Source organism: Mauremys reevesii, linkage group 1 (assembly GCF_016161935.1).
Source record: "Mauremys reevesii isolate NIE-2019 linkage group 1, ASM1616193v1, whole genome shotgun sequence".
Taxonomy (NCBI): Eukaryota; Metazoa; Chordata; order Testudines; family Geoemydidae; genus Mauremys; species Mauremys reevesii.
The window spans coordinates 256,016,917-256,032,471 of NC_052623.1; positions in this window are offsets into that span (position 1 = coordinate 256,016,917).

Sequence of the window (15,555 nt, forward strand, 5' to 3'; positions counted from 1 at the left end):
TTAAGTACTTATGCAATGTGCAAGTCCATCCCATGCCTAAAGCTTTTTCTTCTCCAAATTGTTTGGCATATTGCAGGATATTTATTAAAAAGGAAATGTGTGCATTTTTCACATTCTTTAATATTGGACATAAGTTGGTGGTGACCAGCCGCCTTGATTTCTGCTTCTCTATTCTTAAGAAATATTGAAACCTAACCATACCTGCTGGACTGCTAGCTCTCCAAATTAACTAAAAGCAGCTTTGCACACATCTGTTGAGATTAACTGGTTTTGATATTACTGTCGTTTTACTAGCAAACAAACCTTTTTATTTTCCCCAAAGACAGGGATCTATGTAATCTTGAAAGCTTAGTGTGTCATGTTCTCTAAGCTGTCCCTATGCAAATGATCACATCCTATATACCACAACCCTTGTTGTGTCTTAATAACTGTTTAGCCAGTGTGTGTTGACAGACACAAATTGTTTGTTCACTTGAGAAATACTTTACAAAGGAAAAAAAAATCTCAGACATAACATCTTGTTTTAACAACTGTCCTGGGGGATTTCACAAATGTAGCAGCCTCTGCTGCTGCTTTTCACATTAAATTGCATTCAGTAAACCTAAAAGGAACATAGTTTTACAACAATTAAAAAAACCCCACTCTGAACTAATAGAAGTTCTCTTATTTTGAAACCTCTGATATCTTTAACAGCCTTATGTTCTCCATCATTCATGCAGCTCTTTCATAGAGCCACAGGTCCATATTAGAAGATTTGCAAGTCCTCAGCTCTTTAGTCCCAAGGAAGGGATGAGCTTTTTGCCTAAATTCAAGACAATTTGTGAGTACACCTCTACCTCGATATAAGGCTGTCCTCGGGAGCCAAAAAATCTTACCGCATTATAGGTGAAACCGCGTTATATTGAACTTGCTTTGATCCACCAGAGTGCGCAGCTCCCTCCCCCTCCCCCGCCCGGAACACTGCTTTACCGCGTTATATCCAAATTTGTGTTATATCGTGTCACATTATATCGGGGTAGAGGTGTATATAGTGCTGATTCCTGAAACCAGGTCTTTTGCAACCTTTAAATACTATTGGTCCAAGAAAGGAAAATGAGCGTTCTTATCAGCATTGACCTATAAGGAGATAAACCCCTTTATGGTTGTCTTAAAGATCCTTGTCAAAAGCAGTGCAGGGTTCTGTGGCAGTAATAACATTTAAACTCATCACAGGCAAGAAATCTAGTTTTCTGAAGCTCAGATTTAGGGGAAGGCTGCCATTCTTGAGTCTACTCCCATTTTGACATGAGTGGAAAAGGGAAATCCTGGGGAAGATCTTTCTCTCTTGAGCTAGTTTGAGGTCAGTGCAGAGGATGAAAACATAGAAATGCTGGAGGAAACTAAGATACTAAACACTTGTATCCACACATGGTAGCCAAATTTTATATAATGAGGGTATTTTTGACATAAATCAATTGTCTTTTTGAGTCCTGCAGAAGTTCATAGAACACAGTGGTTACAAATAAAACAAGAATGACATTCAATAGCTGAAGTAGTAGCAAGGTATGTTTATGCCCCCTCCAAGTTCCCAGTGTTCAAACATTGCAAAGCTTGCATTGGCTGAAATGACTGACTGTGTTGTGCTTTTTCACCTCTTTGGCCACCGTACAATTGCAGAACCTCAAACCCTTCAGCTTTCTAACCATCCATCAAAAAATGGCAAGTAAAACCCCACATCAGAAGTGAGTGGTGACTACTGAAACCAGCCCAAATACTGCACTATCACTTAGTGGAAAATACGTTTGCCTCATGACACCAAAAGTAAAGCAATGAAGAAATAGCCAGCAAAAATATTGGTGGAACAATGGAATTTTCACAGCAAAATATTAAAAGGAAAACTAAATTGGCTGTGGCACAGTACGTTAATTTATTAGCTCTATATAGGGCAGAAAGCATTGTTTTAAATGATTGCATCACCTTAGCAATACTTGGGAAGAAGAATCTCACTGCAGGAAAATGTTTAAAACTTATAATACAAGTATCAGGTTGTAATAGCAATAATCAGTTGATCTGTCTCTCACTGTAGTATCTTTGTCTCTGCTGTGTCCCCTTAATCCATTATATTTACAGGGGACTCAGTAATGAAACTGGGGTTAGTGTCCATTTGCTTTCTACTGGGTTCCATCAGCTTTCACTAATGGGGAATCCCCAGGGAATGATCCAAACATTAATTGCTATTGAATGACTAGTATCAACTGAACCTAAAGAACAGTTGAAGAGCAATTATATATAGTGGTCCATGAGAATCCATTCTGCTTCTATAGAATAGTTGCAGTCTGTTTTCCCTCTCTTTTTTAATAGTAATGTATGTGAAAACAAGATTGATGCTTTTTAACAGCTCACCTCATTCACCTGAACAGTTCCTCTCATTCTCCTGCTTTGTATTTTTAATCTAATTCCCACAGCAACCAACTATGATGTTGTAAAGGTACAAACTCTGCCTGCTACACAAAGCTCAAGTAAACAGGCTTTGTGCAGGGGATCTCCACACAGGTCTGGGTTCTATCACTATAGTTTCTGAATGCATTCTTCCCCCTCACACACCATCTTCACATGCAGGACAGAGAACTCTATCAGAGACATTCCACAGCTGCTATCGAAGTTGCAGTGGTTTTGGCTAGTGGAGACATGCTCCCTTTCCTTCCTGGGCAACTTGCTTTATCTTATGCAATGGAATGGAAAGAACCTCTACAGAGCACTGCTCTGTGGCGCATGAAGGGAGAAGAGTCCCTCAGCATGGTGTGTCTGCAGCTGGGACCAGCGTGTGTGTTGAGGAATGCTGGCATTCAGCAGGATTTGGTCCAAAGAGAAGACTCTAACTTGATCTCCGCAAAATGTTTGCAATGAAAAGTCAGAACATTCTGGTTTTCCATCTGAATCTTGGGAAATCTGTGGTTTCACTGGGTTTGATCTAAAACCAACTTGGTGATTAAGGATTAGGTGGGCACCTAGCATCAGCTTCTGCTCAGTCCTGCTTTTGCAGTGGAGCAGCCTGCTCCTGCAGTTGAGGTTATTGCTGAGGTCGTGGTTTGGTATTATGCTTTCCCACCCCATATGCAAGCAGCAACTCACCTTGTTTTTAAAAGGAAGTTATTTGGGACTGAGGTTTATGGCTGTCCATTAGTACTGGCTGGCTGCTCTGTGCTTGTTCCTAGCATATTGGGCCTCAAAGAGTGATATGGCTTGACTATCGCACTTTAATTTTTAAAGCGCTTTTATCCTCAAAACTCTGCAGTGCCATTGGATGAAGCAGGGATCCATGTCCAGAACTAGCCTGCATGAACAGAAATGGCTGGAGAAAGGAAGACTCTTGTTTAGAGTCATCTCTATGTTATATTGCAGTGGTGAGAAGAGAGACTGACACATACCATGCCAATTCTATCTATTCCCTGCACAACCAATGAGAAATAACTCCAGCAAGCACTCAGATGTCAAACAGAGCCCTGAGAGAACAACCTAGTCATCATTTTAGCTTGGGTCCTGACCCCTAAGAGAAGAAAAAAGGGATGCTCTTAAAAATTGAATATTTAGAAATGAAAAAAGGTAAAAAGCTAGCTTGAAGAGTTAACATCTGATTAGGCGAAGTCTCTCCCTTTGAAAAAGCATCAGCAATTAAAAAAAAGAAAACCATGTAAATCTCTTGACTGCATTTATTTAGCTATTTTCAGTATTTAATAGCTATGAATATTGATTACATATTCAATCAATTTTATTGAACAAACAGTCAAGTTAATTACATTTTTTAAATTATTTGAGTGAGGAATTGAATATTAAAAATTCAAGAACTGCTGGTAGCAGGCCTGTACAGTGCATCACCAGGAACTCATGCTTGCCCTGATGTCAGCAAATCCTCCTGCCTTTCCAGGTCTCCAACTTTAACAGTTACAGAATGGAAGAAAGGGGGATGGAGGGCAGTGTTAATGTTCTCTCCTCTTTGGACATGGTGTGTAAGAGTTCCCATAGATATAGCAGAGGGTTGGAATTTGATGATAAATAAGACTGTAGAAAACTAATAAAAATCCAAATTCTTACCACCCATGCACAGGTCCCCAGTTACTTCTTGGGAGAGGGAAAACGGCAATTGTAGCGAGTCGGTGTGGCTCCCCTCCTGCCCAGCAGAGGGAGCTCCCTCCCAGACGCTCAAGTGGGCTGAGTCACCACTTCCTGTCCCCGCCACCCGGAAGTCAAGGGGCGGGACAGGAAGTAGAAAAGGAGAACGCCAAAGCTCAGTCAGGAACCAGCCACCGCCGCGAGCAGACGTGCCGGCGGGGGCTCCAGACTGGGAACCCTCTAGGACTCAAGGCGGCGATTAGGACTGGCCCCCATTGCCCTGCGCCCGGTACGACGAGGAACCCGCGGAACTTCCCTGGGATCGGAACCCGGAGCCGCCGCTAGGACTTCCTCGCGCCCGGTACGAGGAGGAGCCGCCGCCGCCGCTTCCGCCCTGCTGTTATCCGGAGGAACCACCGGAGCCAGCCTGGCCGGACTGCCAGCAGGAGTTGCCTGACCTGCCCCCAAGCCCTGGTCCTGCAGACCCCATGCCGGTGGACTGGCCCGAACCCATGGCGACCGAGGAGCAGGTACCCATAGAGGGGGAAATGGAATGTAGCCCGGGGATAGCCGACCCCTGTCAGGCTATAGGCACCGAGGTGCCCATGTCAGTGTGTTTCGGTCAGGACCCCACTGACCAGCGGCAGTGCTAGCCGCTAATAGGGCCCCGGGCTGGGACACAGTGGAGTGGGTGGGCCTGTGTGTCCCCCCTGCCACCCCACTCACGGGTGGCAGTCTCCCCCTCACCCCAGCGCAGACCGAGACGCCTGCACTAATCTGAGTTGTTGTCATTGCTCAGCTCCTGACACCAGGACCTGAGCCCTGGGGACTAGGGTGGTTGTCCCGCCCTGACCAAAGGGTCTGGGCTTACTGACCTTGTAGTTGCTCAGCTCCTGAGGCAAGGACCTGAGCCTTAAACAGAACTGCTGTTGCCCAGCCCCCTGCTCCAGAGGACCTGGGCTTATATTGAACTGCTGTTGCCCAGCCCCCTGCTCCAGAGGACCTGGGCTTATATTGAACTTCTGTTGCCCCGCCCTGATTGAGGGCCTGGGCTTTCTCTGACGGACTGGGTGCCTTGTGTTCAGCCCCTGCCTGAGGGTCTGAACCTGTGAACCTTCTTGAGACTGATTGCTGTTCAGCCCCCCCTGATCCGGAGGGCCTGAAGGTGTGGAGACTGATTGCTGTTCAAGCCCCCCTGACCCAGAGGGCCTGACACATGAGACGGTGCTGACCCTGCTTCCTTGCTGCCCACCAGTTAGAAGGGACAAGGAGCGAGTCGGTGTGGCTCCCCTCCCGCCAGCCGGAGGGTTGAGCCCCGACCACTGTTTACAGCAATAATCTGAAGTTTGTGCCATTAAGGAAAATTCTTAGTAAAATGTAGCCATGTAAATAGGTTGGAGTTGTAAGGACCAGGTGTGATGCTGGCAGACCAGGTGGCAGCTCATGCCAAGGCCTCTAGAACTTACTGAACACTGGCAAGTGCATAGCTGGAAACCAGTCTGGCTCACCTGTGTGTTAGCATTGTTACAACAGATGTTAAGTTTATAAGAATGTGTTCAGTGTTTGGGCTTTATGAAATGCTTGAGAGTTGCTATGTACATTAAATATTACCTTAGAACATGGGCTCTAGATATTACAAGTGAGATTAAGTGATTACTTTGTAACTATAAAAGTGTTTGCTATGAAACTGGACACCCCACAGTCAGAAGAGAAGCATTACCAAGAGTGAAATACTAGTTTACCACAAGAGGTGTCCTCTCCTACCCAACAAAAGGCCTATAGTCACCAGACAAACCATTATGAAACATCAGTGGACAAAAACTTTGATTGCTTCCCGCCCACATCCATGAAGACGGGATGTGAACACACCTGCCTCCCATTACAGTTTGAACTCTGGCAGAAGGGAATAAAAATCCCCGACCAGAAGGATCTGTATCACTGTGCTGCTTGGAATTTGGAGAGGACAGTATTTCTAAGCATAAGCAAGGGATCCCAAAGCTGCTTAGCTTGGGTTAGCCATAAAGGCCATATAGAACTTGCATGTTACAGCCACTTCTGTTACTTTTTGAAACCTAAGACCATAGCTCATTTGTGTGTGTGTGTGTATGTTTGCCTGGGTTTAACCTTATAAATAACTCTCATTTCTTTTTCCTAGCTAATAAACCTTTAGTTTATTATAGGGTTGTCTCCAAGCATTGTCTTTGGTGAGAGATCTAAGTTACAATTGACCTGGGGTAAGTGACTGGTCCTTTGGGTCTGGGCGTAACCTGAATATTAGTAAAAGCAGCAAAGAGTCCTGTGGCACTTTATAGACTAACAGACGTATTGGAGCATGAGCTTTCGTGGGTGAATACCCACTTCGTCGGATGCATTTGAGTATTCACCCACGAAAGCTCATGCTCCAATACGTCTGTTAGTCTATAAGGTGCCACAGGACTCTGCTGCTTTTACAGATCCAGACTAACACGGCTACCCCTCTGATACCTGAATATTAGTGTGATTTTTGTGATAAAGACCCATCTATCACAAAGGCAGGCTTGCCTGGGTGGCAAGATAGATTGGTGTGCCCAAGAGGATTGTCCATGACTCCATGTTAAGACTGTTACAGTGCTTGAGGAGTTCACACGTGAAACTTGATTGGTGAAATCTGACTATAGAGTACACAACCAGTTTGCGGTTTATGCCCTGGTTAGTAACAGTCTGCCCTGAGGGTGGTACCCTGGTTTGTAAGCCACTCCAGACAGCTTGACACCAGGGTGTGAGCAGTCAGGCCTGATGGTTAGTAAGGTACCACACCAAGAGTCAGACACAGAGTCAGGGGTAGGGAATAGAAGCAGAGATTGGGAACAGATAGGAGTCTGGGATGAGGAGGAGATGAAAGGGCAGGGAAGCAGGCAACGTCCATAATAGCAGCCTGCCAGAAATTTCTCTAGTTGGTCAGACAACTTCCTGTGACTTTCTGGTTTAAATAGAGCTTGCCAGCCAATCAGTGGTGCTGTATGGTTTCCCCCAATCATGAGTTTCTTGGGCAGGCCCCCTTGCCAGTTAGCGCTTCACTGGCTCCCTTCTCTCGGTGTTCAGGTGAACTGCTGGGTGGTGGCTGTGGTCTGTGCACAGCTTGGGGACCCATGGGTCTAGGTTTGAGGTCCAAGATCCCTCACAGGAATATCTAATAGAAATTCTAGGCATTTCCTAGCAGTTCTTCAGTGCTGTTTTCCAGAGTGGTTCTTTGTCGTGCAGCTACATCCCCTCTTATGGAGATGTTTTCACTCAGTTCTTGGCAATGTATACACCTAAGTGATTTATACAATATGGCCCAAGTTCTGCTTGCTCCCCTTGTTCTCTGTTGGGTGTATGTGGCTCAAAAGGCAAAGAAACCAGTGATGTTCCATTGTGTCATGGAAAAAGGCCCCCAGGACACACACCTTTTGCAGCACATAACTCTGCCATGGAAACTCCACTTGCAGGAGGGCGGAACTGGAGGATTTGGAGGCCTGTCAGTAGATTGCAGCTATGCGGATTCATCTTCCAAACCGCCTGCACACAGAGGGGAGCGTGAGGAAATGCAGCTTTTGCTATTTTGCTGAAAGCAGATGGAGAACTTTTGGTTCCCTCCCGCCCATCTGGCCTCAGAGAGTTCTCTTCCTTCCTGCTCCTCCATCTAGGGATGTGAGGACACCACTTCACCCAACAGAGGGTGAAGAGACATGGCCCTATGTTCTCTCTTTCTCTCCTGTTGGAAGACCTTGGTGTCCAGCTTTTGATGTGACAACAGGAGTGGAGAGCTTACACATGCCCTCAGACATTGTGCAAAGCCTGAGGGGAAAAGAAGAATAAAGCTTTGGCAGCTCATCCTGATGCCCCATGGCTTAGGGAAAGAGAATGGGGAAGAATTTTACTGCATAAATCATTTAAAAAATAAATAAATTACCCCCCCCACACACACACACATTCCACACATCATAAAACCCCAAAGCAAAATTTGAAACTCATGATTCTAAATGTATGTTTTAGTATGAGCCCCATGCATTTCTATTCAGTGTCAGGATCCCAGTGTCACTATGCTGTGTTGCTCAAGGTAGAATACACAATTTATTCTAGATTACAGGGTTTTATAGGGTCCAAACAGTGATTTCCCACATACACACACTGGGTGAAATCCTGGTCTTGGTGAAGTGCGTACTTTGAGTTACAAATCGGATCACCATCTGCAGCACTTGTAAGCCATACTATCTTTAATATGAAAAAACAATAAAAATAAAAAAAACCCCACAGTTTTGTAGGGTCCAGAAATCACACATGTACACCAGAGAACAGTGTTGATGCTGTGCCCCATGTATTACGCTACTGTACTCCAGAAACTTTGCAAAAACCACCAGCAATGGATAGTTTGCTTCTGGCCCAGAGCCAGACAGAAACTGCAATGCCATGGGGAAACAATAAAATGGTGGTGTGTGAATAAACATAAAGGACAACATTCTTCAGCCATGAAGTGTTTCCCCCAGAGCTCTTCCCACTCAACCTTTGTGTACATAGATAGATGCATGGATAAATAAATCTTTCTCTCTCCTGCAAGTTGGTGTTTGACAGCTTGGTGGGTTGGGGATTGGGTTTGAACTGGTGCAGATGTGTGCATCTAACATATTGTTCTTTCTATTTTCTTTGTTTTTAATAGCTCAGAATCCTTCAAACACAGACCCTTGAGGCAGCTCCATTCTTTATCTAACTTCTTGGCATTTGTATGGTGCCTATTATTATTAAATATCAACACTGCAGTAGAGCCTGAAAGCCCCAATCGGGATCTAGGCTCCAGTGTGGTAGGTCCTGTATAAATACACAAGGAGATACAGTCCCTCCCTCCCTATATTGCCTCAGTAAATAGACATATGTGTCTCCTCTTCCTCTGTATGTTTGCTTAAATGCAGACAAATAGAGAATATGTCATGTTCAGACACAGTGGCACATGCAGATCCTCATTTATGCATATAGGGTCCGATCCAACTCCCAGTGCAGTCTTTGGGAGTCTTCCAATTAACTTTAATTCCAGTTGGGTCAGGCCCATATGTAGTGGCATGTGCAAACACGTACTTCAATGCACATGCTTATTGGTTTGAGCAGTGACCTGCACACAACGGGGTCCACCTGTATTTTGAATGTGGCGTTTAGAAACTGAGTTGTTGTTTTTTTTAAAATCTAGCTCATACTGGGTAAAAATAGCAACTCTTATTTAATGGGTATTGGGAAATGTATTCACTTGAAATATAACCTATATATTTGTGGATGCAGGCATCAGATGAAAATGCTAACAGCTATTTTGGGTAAACTATGCTGGATAGTTGTGCTGAAGATGATGAAAATGTATTAGGATTTTCAAGGCTACTGTCGACAGACATATGTTAATCATGCTTTGCAGACCCTGTAACAAAATCCTTTTTCCAGATGTCATTTTCCCCTATATATGTGTGTGTGTGCGTGCGTATGTGTGCATGTACATATGATTTTTAAAATAATTTTGATCTAATGATTAGCATTTGTCATATGGAATATGCAGTTCTCAGGAGACTGAATAAGCTTTTGGAAATATTCAAAAGCACTTGTCTAATTTATAACTCTAGTGGCATGGTTTGGGATCTGGCAACATATTACTACTGCCCACATGTAGGGCTGTTGGTTTTTTGTGAGCACTTCATTGATGATAATGATTCAAATTCTTGTGCTGCCTGATTTGACTGGCTGGCTTAGGGTGACCAGATGTCCCGATTTTTGGGTCTTTTTCTTAGGGTATGTCCAGACTACCCGCCGTATCGGCGGGTAGCAATCAATTTCTCGGGGATCGATATATCGCGTCTCATCTAGACGCAATATATCGATCCCCAAACGCGCTCCTGTCGACTCCGGAACTCCACCAACCCAAACGGCGGTAGCGGAGTCGACATGGGGCGCCGCGGACATCGATCCCGCGCCGTGAGGACGGTAGGTAATTCGATATAAGATACTTCGACTTCAGCTACGTTATTCACGTAGCTGAAGTTGTGTATCTTAGATCGATTTTCCCCCGTAGTGTAGACCAGCCCTTATATAAGCTCCTATTACCCCCCCACCCCATCCCGATTTTTCACACTTGCTGTCTGGTCACCCTAGGATGGCTTGAAGGTTTGAAATCATACTGAGCCTTTCATGCCTAGATCATCATTTCGCTGTAGCCCAGGCCAGAAGTGACCAAAGGTTGTTTCCATCTGAAGTCTAGTGGACAACCTGTGTGGAATGAGTTTATGGTGTTGATCCAGCAGACAGCATCCATCACAATTAGCAGCCGTGTTAGCCCTTGCAGCAGAGAAACTCATGACTCTGGGACATGAAGACTATACTACTTAAAAGGGAGATACGTGGAATAGGAGAAGAGGGAAGAAAGGAAAGACAAGCATGGAAGGCAATAAGAATTAAACTGAGATGAAGAGATTGGAAGGGGGAGGATTGGAACAAAAACAAGTTAGCAGGTGGATGTTCAGAGCAAAAAAAAAAAGAGTTGTTGTACAACAGCCTTAGGGAATAAACAAATTTTACTTGGAGCCCATAACACGGGAACTGAAATAGGCAGTTGACCCCAACACAGTAACCACCTGCATACATGAGGAACATTCTTGTTGGAAGGTCTCACTGGAAAACTACGGTTAATAAATTATAGATGGGTGAGCCTGATGTCCCAGCTGACACACTGGCTGGAAACCATCCCTCCTCACTGTTCTCTTCAGTGTCTGCCAGCAGAACTATTACTTTCTGAATTCCTTTATACTGTATTTATAGGACACTTGTGAAGTTGTACTGGGTCTCTGAAATATATTTAATGTGGTGGCTCCTGCCGACCATTTTCCTCTTCCTTTGCTGCTCAGCAGGAACTGATCAAACCTTCCAGAAATGTCCACTATATTTTATTTCATTGCTCATACTTACCATAACGCTGACTGACTAGGGTTTGCCAAAGAATGGCTGATTCCAGATAGTATTTTTACCACCAGACCAATTGATTCATTCCTATTTGTAATTGTTTAAAAGGTCCCTTCTTCAGCCGTGATATGTGATATATGCCTGTGCATTTCCACAGACACTTGCATGCCCGAGTATAGTATTGGTGGATTATATGAAAAGTTAGTTTTGTGCTGAGTACAGATGCTTTATCTGCACATGCAGTCAAACAGCATCAGAAACACCTCTTCATCAGCCTAGGGCTTCTCTTCTAAATAACAGATTTTTTTTTTAATTTCACACACTTTCCAGCTCTCTGATAGGCTACTCCTTTGATTTATAATTTCAAATAGAATTCAATCATGAAAGAAAGCTGAGTGTGCTAGTCCACTAGCAAGCCTTACTGAAACTCATTGCCTTTTATATCCCCAGGTTCCTAATTTCTGCCTGAGTTTGTCTCTGCTGTTTTATTCCCTTTCATGTTTTGGGACTAACATGGAAATTATTGAGAAGAGGTAATTCTCTTATATTTTTTTAAATAGCAGTCAAAGATAAAGGTGCACCATTTGACCAGCTGCTCAGAATTGATGAATAAAACTAGTCTTGAGATGTGCATAGAGTGGACTTACTGGGTTAGAACAGTTTCTCAGCTTGGAGTTTTACATCTTTTAATTAGCGTGCATAGAACTTTCTAATACACAAATGACTGGGAGACCCACTCAACTGAAAATTACTTAAGTTTGCAAAGTGAATGAGAACAAACACAATGAAAAGCGATTTTGCGTCCTGCATCATAAAATTTACTTTATTTATTTGAATAGATGCATCTGAAATGACATATTCTAATGCTTCATGGTATTTGTGGGGGACAGACACAATGCCCTCTGTAGTTAAGGCTGAGTTCTAGCTGCCACATTAAACCTGGTTTATCGGTTGTATATAACTTACGATTTCCAGATTGGTGGGGGGAACCCATTAGCATAGTCAAAGGTCAACCCCTTCAGGGGAGGGGCCACATATCCTAGAAATAAGTATGGGTGACAATGAAAAAACAGGGATGGAGGTGCAGGTTATAGGGGCAACATAAAGGATCTGGGGAGGAGGACAGAGCAGAGAATCTCAGATAACACCCACTGCTCTAACAAGGAGCCAAGAAGTCAGTGGAAACCCCTCAGAGAAAGTCTGCTCATGCATGGACAAGATACCAGAAATAGACCCTGCATTTCCAGAGCGCCCCCAGCCCCACATTCATCAGGCTTTCTCCTCCAGAACTGTTATATGGTCATGTTGGCCAGTGCCAGGAGGAGGTTCATGGTGAAGTCCCTGGATTAAAGGTGACAGATTACCCAGCCATGGACACTGAAGTCTGTTAATTCAAATGACAAACTCGAGGCAAGAGCAGTGCAAGATACCTCTTGATCACTCCATCTTCAGTCATGTCCTGGAAAGTCCCTGCCCCAGAGCAGTAAAGGGTAGTTCAGTTTCTATGTCTGTTCAATGTTTGAGCTCTGCTGTGGTAGCTAATGTCGATTAATGCTAAAAACAATACTGTTTGGTAATGTCCACTAAGGAATGGACATAAGTCAGTCACTCATTTCACATGAGGATAATGAACAGCAGTCAGATGGCAAAGAATTCTGGGCTGCATTTGACCTAGTGATATAGAAGTAAATAATTCCATACCTACATCATTGCCCCCCAGCCCTGAGCCAGAGACTTTTAAAAGTGACTTTGCTGTAATGTCTTCCCATGATTTGGTTTACATTTACAAAGTTCAAAGTTTTTCAAAACTTTGAAATCTACTTTTGGAGCTTGCAAGATTTGCAAAACTAGTTTGTGCTTGTGAAACAGTTTACCTGTAATTTATACTTCCCACCCCCATCTCCCAAAGGCGATTAAATTTAACTAGGGTTATTTTTTTTTAAAGGAAAACCTGCGTCATATGTTCAAATTAAAAATTCACCCAAAGTTCACTTGTCCTTATTTCAAATACAGCTTTTTAAAAAATAAATAGGCATTTTCTAATAGGAATAGCATCAGCAGTTGCACTAATGAGGAAATAAATACAAGGGCTGTCAATCCTTATGCTTTAGAACATGAATTGATCACAAGCTGTGTGGGAGAGAAATTGCCCTACACCAACCTCCATAGTTCAGTACTGAACAATTAGGCGCTTTATAGGAGTTTGATGCCTCCTTTTGAGACATTGGTCATTAGCCACTGTTGGAAACAGGATACAGGACTAGGTGGCTATTGGCCTGTTCCAGTGTGGAAATTCACAGGTTACCTATGTTTTATTCAATTTGATTTATTCAAGGTTAATTGACTGTTCTGTTGCTCAAAGCTCCTATTTTTGCATTTGCTGTTTCATCAGACACTAAAACTCTCAAATGTCAACAGGAAAAAAGTGTTTTGTATTAATTCAGACTGTGCTTTAACTACTGAATATAGTAGAATCCCAATTATCTGGACCCCTGCTGTCAGTCCCTCCCTTCCTCAAAGTGTCAACATGGCTGCATGTTTATCCAGGTTCCCATTATCCAAATATTTGGAGTTGCCACAGTGGATCAGGTGATCAGGATTCCGCTGTCCCTATAATGCCATATCAGACCAGTGGTCCAGCTAGTCTTGTCTCTGGCAGTGGCCAATAACACATGAAATAACAAGAGGATCTGTGTTTTTCAAGTACTTTGCTGATATCAGGTCCCCTCAGACCAGTGTCTGGGCACATCTTGAGTCCAGTAGGTCAGAATGTGGTTTTTCCTTCAATTTGGACAGACAACAGAAATGTCACCCTATGAGGTGCATCTGCAGTAAGGCTACTAGTCTGTCTGTCCCGAGATATCACATTCCATTAAATGGACAGAATTTCTTTGTCCAAGCTGTCAGTACCAGAAACATTCCCTGGTGCTTGTAGTTTCCTCAGGCCTTTCCTTTTTTCTGGGAAAATGTGCTAATCTGTTGGGGGATGAGAACTTGGCTTTCCCTTGTAGATCCAGAGACCTGGAACTCCAGGGGTCACCAGGGATTCACCTGTTTCTCTTCTCTGATGGGAGAACTCTCCCAGACTTATCCCTGAGCCTGGGCCCACATCCTCTTGGACATCTTCAAGTCCTAACTTAACAAGTCAAAGGCTGGGGCTTGCTGTTGGGGAAGCAAGTGCACTCCACTCAACAGAAAGGGTGGGTCTAGCCAGACTCAACACAAGGTGCTCTTGCAACTGCTGCTTCTTCATAAATTGCTACTGGGCCTCTGGGGCTGCTCCCTGGGTCTGCTGCACTATGAATTTTAGCATCTCCTCCATTTTACCTTCATTTAAAAGGGGGTTTCACCAGCAAGATCCAGATGACTAGGCCAGTTGTGGCAGGCTGTGCCCTAGAGCCAACTTCTCCCATCTGGCCATTTAAATTATTTCCCCCCAAGCTGGCCATAAAGCATTTCAAATAAACAAAACTTGAAACAAAAAACTTCTCAAGAAAACATCATTTTCTTCCCAGGCATATTTTGGGGTAGGATTTTCCCAACACTCCTGCAAAGTTTAGAAGGAGAATCAAAACAGTTCAGTCTTAATCTCCCTTGCCTGTGACAAGTTAGCCAACAGCCCTCTTCTTACTGGCATCATCCCCGTTATGAGGTGAGAGGCCACGGGTGAAAGTAACTTAAAGAACATACTGGTACGCAGGGCCGAGGTCCTGAGCAGTGGGGTGGGGCCTCAACTGGAAGTGGTGGGATTTAGATTTAAAGGGCCCGGGGCTCTGGCTGTGGTAGCGGCAGCTGGGAGCCCCGGGCCCTTTAAATCGCCGCTGGAGCCCTGGGGTTCCTAGCCGCCACCGCTACTCCGGGGCTCCGGGAGTGGGGCTGTGGTGCCAATTTAAAGGGCCTGGGGCTCCTGCTGCTGCTGTCCGGAGCCCAGGGCCCTTTTAAATTGCTGGCCTGGGGAAGCTGCCCCCTGCTGGTACGGTCGTCTGTGTACTGGCTCTTGTCCATATGCCATACTGGATCGTACTGGCTTACTTTCACCTCTGTGAGAGGCAGATATAGACTATCGTCCTTCCTGAAACTTGTCCTGATTGGCTGAGAGAGTGGGGAACCTGCCCAACACCCTATATTACAAGTCACCTCTTGCCAGGGCCTAAGGGAACAGTAGCCTGAGGTTGTTCCAATTGCCAACAGTTACCCGGGGACCACCTCTCTCTCTCTCTCTCTCTCTCTCTCGGAATCTGTCTGCACCAAAACTTCTTCTGGGCGGTAGCCTTGCCCCTAACACCCCCCTCTCCCTCCGCCCTGAAAGGGCCAGTATACCCTATTGCAGGTCAAATATGGAATAATCCACTCAGAGGTGCTTCTTGCTACACCCATTAGTTAGTATTTGGCTAATGCCTTGAATCATGCCTTATGCACTTATCCCTATTTTTCTTACCAAATTATTCTCATTATCAATACCAAAATGTAAACCTATTTTGAATCTTACAAAGCTCATTGTCTTACTCTTACCATCTTGTG